This window comes from Castanea sativa, chromosome 3 (assembly GCF_040712315.1).
Source record: "Castanea sativa cultivar Marrone di Chiusa Pesio chromosome 3, ASM4071231v1".
NCBI lineage: Eukaryota > Viridiplantae > Streptophyta > Magnoliopsida > Fagales > Fagaceae > Castanea > Castanea sativa.
The window spans coordinates 30,739,809-30,744,655 of record NC_134015.1 but is presented as its reverse complement, the minus strand read 5'-3'; the positions used below and the strand labels follow the sequence as shown (position 1 = coordinate 30,744,655).

Sequence of the window (4,847 nt, the reverse complement as noted above, 5' to 3'; positions counted from 1 at the left end):
AAAAGTATTTTTCTTTTTTAGATAACATCATCAGAAGTAAATCAAATCATACTTCATCATAGTAACATATATTAACAAACTTTGAATATGGGGAAAAAATTCAACTTAAAATAGTGGAAAAACAAATACACTTCTTCATAACAACATAAAAATTTAGATTCATAGCTCAAAATAACATTTATAATCCTAAAATAAACCAAAAGTCAAATAGTTTAATACCAAACTGGTGTTGAATTTGGTTTTGAGTATTTAAACGTGCGACTTTTCTAAGCTTTCTCTTTTCATATGTAGGCGCGGCTAAAAGATAGATGAGCATTCTTAATTAATTATATATATTTGTAATTTAGTCTTAAGGACATTTGTTTTCAATTAACAAAAATAATCAAATTATATAGATTACATGAGTCTAGAATCATCATACGATACATGTAACAATATATTTCTTACAAATAAAATATTTTAAACATATTGTAAGCAACCATAGTGAGCTTTAACATCAAATGTGATGGAGAAAATATTTTTCTATCAATTAAAAAAAGCCTAGCTAAAGGAAATGGTAAGAATATCCTTTGATAGAGAAGCATGGCTGTTGTCATTTGCACGTCGTTGATGTTAATACTTCTTCATCCAAAGACATTGATCAAATGAAGCTAAGATAAAACTGCAAATAGTCCAGAACATTGGACATCAAATTTTAACACTAATTTTGATTAGATAATTATTGTTTTAAAAAATACGGACCAATGATAAGAAATTTGCTCAAGAACTCAATTGTTGTTTGATTCCAAATGAAATGTTGTGCACTTAGATTCTACAAAATCTAGCTTGAAAAACACAATCTAAAAGCTTAATTCATGACAAAAAAAGCTTATCAAATCATGCTTTTTATATAAAACAATTGCAACATAAGCATTAAAAAATTATAATTTGAGAAACTCCAGCCAAGATATGCTAAGCATCCTCTATCATTGTTACATGAAAGCAATGGGTCTTTAACCTAGCATACAGAGCTTCTTGATGTGTCCTAATTACATAACATTGCAAATATGTTATGTGTATGTAGATTATGTCGCATTCTTTGCCAAGAACGTAGATTGTGATCAATGGATACTGCATATTAGAAGTTTTTTTTTTTTTTTTTTAAATGTATATATGATTTGTTCATATCATTTTTTTTTTTTTTTAAAAAATTGTAATTCTAAGTGAGGCTAATAAAGCAAGTTTCAAAAAATAGTGTAATATAAAAAATCTATTTAAATAAACTTTGTGCTTCTGCTGCTGCTACTTAATAAAACTAAAGCTTGGTCATGGGGTTTTAAACCAGCAAAACATATATTGTTTTTAAAAAATGCAAAGAATTAGAACATATTATAATTTATCAATGCAACTGCTCAGCTTGTGAAGTATTAAAAGAACTAACTTGGTTCTACCTATATGCAATGCCTTGAAATTGACAACTTAGAGCATACCTGAAGAGAATTTCTTGACTCCTAGCTCCAAAGATAAAGCAGAAAAGTTCAGCATATTTTTCATTCTGTACACAGTAGCCTATAATATGTTTACCTTATTCCTTTAATTGCAAATATACCCAATGTTGACCTATTAAAAAACCATACAAACAGGAGTTTTGTCACATCTAAACTATGATTTTAGTGAATCAACATGGTAATATGCATATAAACATTTGTTATGAAAGGAAAAATGATCAGAGACTACATTACAAAATCATTCCCAACTACCATATATGCAAGAAGAGGCAATTAAAAAAAAAATTACTCATATCGTTTTCTAACTGGATACATATGTTTTGAAGTGAAAAATTCACAGGCTTCTTAATGCTCCCAAATTTTGCTAAGGCGCAATCCCAAAAATAGTTCTAGAATACAAAAATTAGAATATATTATATGCATTAAGTTACCTGGCTTGCACGTTCTTATTGACTTTGCCATAAACAACTGCCACGTTGGGAATTCCAGTTCCAAATAGACTAAACATCATGTAAGAAGAAAAAGTGGATAAAGGTAAATAAAAATATGGAAGGAAAAGAAAGAGAAAAGGGAAAGTAAGCAAACTTGTAGTTTGAAGTTTTAGTCCAAAATGAAGTTTTGTGGTGCAACATTGAAAGGCAAAGAAAAATTCATAAATCATTCATTAAAATACTACTCATTGATACAAATTTATATGCCTACCATTGCTTAGATAAAGAGAAACTGAGGTGAGGGTGAGATGCTTGGACTTGGGATTTAAAACACACAAAGTCATAATTATCAAATAGCTGATACTAAGATGAATACATGTCACTTCGGTAACCTAAACTCATGAGGGATCCCATGCTTGCCACTACCAGTACCTTCAATATAGCAGAGTTGTATATACACCTCCATGTAGCTCTTTGAGAGGTTGTTTTTAATTTCATCAATATGTAACTTACAATAGCAAAAAGGCAAACTAAGAAAAATTATTTTTCCTTCATCATACATAAGAAAAATAATTAATTAATGAACAAAAGAAGGTTTGCGTTGACCTGAAAACAAATGTGGACAACATAAACTCACTTATGTGAAGAACTAAAGTTTTATGATTACAAATGGGGTTGACAATTTTCATCTTAATTGGATTGAAGTTCAAGCTTGACAAAAGTTTATGATAGCAGGAGGAAAATTTACTAAACAATTTCATAACATAAAAACCATTAAATGAACCTTCTGAGTTTTATTTATAAGAAAAGAATAAATAGTTCCTAGGTTAAGTCATAAACTGTTTAATGTTTTGTTCAGTTTAAATGATTTTAAATACTGAAGTGAATATAATTCCAATAATATTATAGAGATATAAGAATTCCAATAACATTCTTAAAAAGATAACTAATTTGAAATTTTGAACCAAAATAGTATCAGTGTTCAATCATAACCAATTAAAACTATAAGCTTCAGCAATTTTGAATTGGAATAAAGAGATTAAATAGTGTCACTATGAAAAAGAATAAAACTAAAATTGAATATGCAATAACTACTAATTAAGATTAAAACAAAAGCACCAAAGATAATTGACGGTTTAAAGAGTTCTATAGCCTAAAAGATTACGGCAGCAAAAATGATAGTAAACTCTATACTCTAATGCAACTAAGATAGAAATATTAAAGATAAATCAAATCAACCTCTCATGATGAAAAAATATAACAGCACAGGGAAACATCAAGTAAACTTGTACCTAGCATACTTAACTTCAAATTTTTTAAATATTAAAAAAACCTTGACTGATAGCAGTGCCAGGGTTATTTTGGTGGATGTCGGCCTGAATGTGTTGGTATGACAATGGTGGTGATCCCTCTCTCTCTCTCTCTCTCTCTGCCTTAAAAATATAGCAAGCCCAAAAAAATAAAAAATAAAAATAAAATTGAAAAATATGAACGCAAAGGAACAAAACCTAGAAACTGAAAATTCCTAATAACAATTCAGTTAGAATTTGATACGAAACCCAAAAATAGATTCCTAATAACAATTCAATTAGAATTTGATCTTCTAGGTTGTTTCCCTGATTTCAACGAAATCCCTAAATTGACAGAAAATATAATTGAAGACAAAAGGATAAGAGATTAGTTGAAAATTACCGAGAAAGAACGGTCTGATATCGAGAGTTCCTGGGAAAGGCTTTTTTCATGCTTATGCTGAAGGCCGCTTCATCTTCCTTCCTCCTTATTTCAGAAAAAAAGTAGAATGAAAAACGTCTCTGAATTCTGATCTTAGATTTAGCGGAAACAAAGAAAAAAGAATTTGAGAGACGTCGTCTGTTCTGCCTCTTCCTCTGTTTCTTTCTCCGTGTCCAGGCCTGATCCTCTCTCTATTTCATCGCCTCTCTCTTTCTCTGCTTCGTTCTCCATTACTTCGTTCTCCATGTTCTCATCGCCTCTCCCTATTTTATCGCTTCTCTAATTTTAGCCGGTTAATTGTTTTATTTATAATGAGAGGGCTTTTAAACGGTGTATTAGCATTATGAAACGATATAATTGATCGCTTTTTATTTAATATGTGGCAGGGTTTAAAAGCCAACGTACGATTTTTTTTTTTTTTTTTTAATTGTATACGTGTCTAAATTTTAAATAGGCAGTTATCCTATTTGTCAACACGTCTTTAAATATAGGAACCAATTTTCTCTCAGCTTCGTCTATTATATATATATATATATATATATATATATATATAGATATAGATATAGATTATTATTATTATTATTATTTGATAAAAAGGCATGTTTCATTTCCTAAGCTAGAAAGTGGAATCTACCTTACCAAATAGATGGATAGACTTCAAGTCTTCAAGTCTCTTCAACAATAAAAGTCTGATTGGTTGGAATGGTGGAAAAGCAGAAAAATAGAAAAGTGGAAGGATATAAAAAATTTTAAATTCGCTCATTTTTGTTTGGTTGGGAGTGAAAAAATAGAGGGATGGAAAAAGTGAGTTTGTATAAATTGACTCATATACCCTTATTAAAAAATGATGCACATTTGAAACAAAAAATGACAAACAACCAAAAAAATTACAATCACCCAAATTTATTAAAAAATAAAAATCATGTCTATAAAAAAAATAATCACGTCTAAAAAAACTAGAATGAGACACTAAACAAAAGAAACATTTACAACTTATTAAAATTGGAATTAAAATAAAATAAAATAAAATAAAAACAAACAAACAAATGTGTTAAGATGCACATGGGCATTTTTGTTTTCACCTATAAGATTCCCCCCCTCCCCCCACACACCAAGTTTTCTCTCCATTTTGGAGAGAACTTTTTGGTGGGCCTGCTATCATTTTCCTCTCCTCATCTCAACCAAACACTCTCAAAAA

General features: G+C 29.4%; 1 long non-coding RNA gene across 1 annotated transcript; it reads right to left on the bottom strand.

Moving 5' to 3' along the window:
- Nucleotides 1-493: 493 nt before the first annotated feature.
- On the bottom strand, nucleotides 494-3,874 carry LOC142630052 (uncharacterized). The gene is made up of 4 exons (XR_012843190.1): nucleotides 3,611-3,874; nucleotides 1,919-1,987; nucleotides 1,470-1,599; nucleotides 494-661 (listed from the first exon to the last, which is right to left on the bottom strand). It is a non-coding gene; the product is annotated as an uncharacterized LOC142630052 (long non-coding RNA).
- Nucleotides 3,875-4,847: the final 973 nt, after the last annotated feature.